Below are 517 nucleotides of genomic sequence, written 5' to 3'. Positions count from 1 at the left end.
CAAAAAAATGTGTTCTACTTAGGAAAAAAAAAAATTCAGGAATAAACCCCTTTTTAAATTTCACCCTTAAAAAAAGTTCATTTTTCTTTTAATGGCAAAAAATTTATTCATTTTATGTGGGGGAAAAAGAGGTTATCATGGGCTTAACTTTTATGTTTATTCCCTTATTGAAAAGGGGTTTTTTTTTTTTTTTATTTTGGTTTAAAAAAAATTTTTATTTTTTTCAAGAAATTTTTTTTCAGATTTTATTTTTTTTGAAACATTTAATAATTAAAAAGGGGTTTTTTTTTTTTAACTCAAAAATTTTGGTTTTTTTATACAGGAAAAGACAAAAAATTTTTGGGAAATAAAAACCCATTGTTTTAATTTTTTGTAAATTTTTGAAGAAAAAGATTAACCTTCCTTAGAAATGGGAGAATTTTTTTCATGTTTTTTGTAAGAAAAAGTGGTCAAAATTTTGGGCCTTTGGGTTTGAGTGAAATTAAGGGAATTTTTTTAAAAACCCCCTTTTTTTTTT

Source organism: Penaeus monodon, chromosome 23, assembly GCF_015228065.2.
Source record: "Penaeus monodon isolate SGIC_2016 chromosome 23, NSTDA_Pmon_1, whole genome shotgun sequence".
NCBI lineage: Eukaryota > Metazoa > Arthropoda > Malacostraca > Decapoda > Penaeidae > Penaeus > Penaeus monodon.
The sequence above is the reverse complement of the archived record's forward strand: the minus strand, read 5'-3'. Positions refer to the sequence as shown.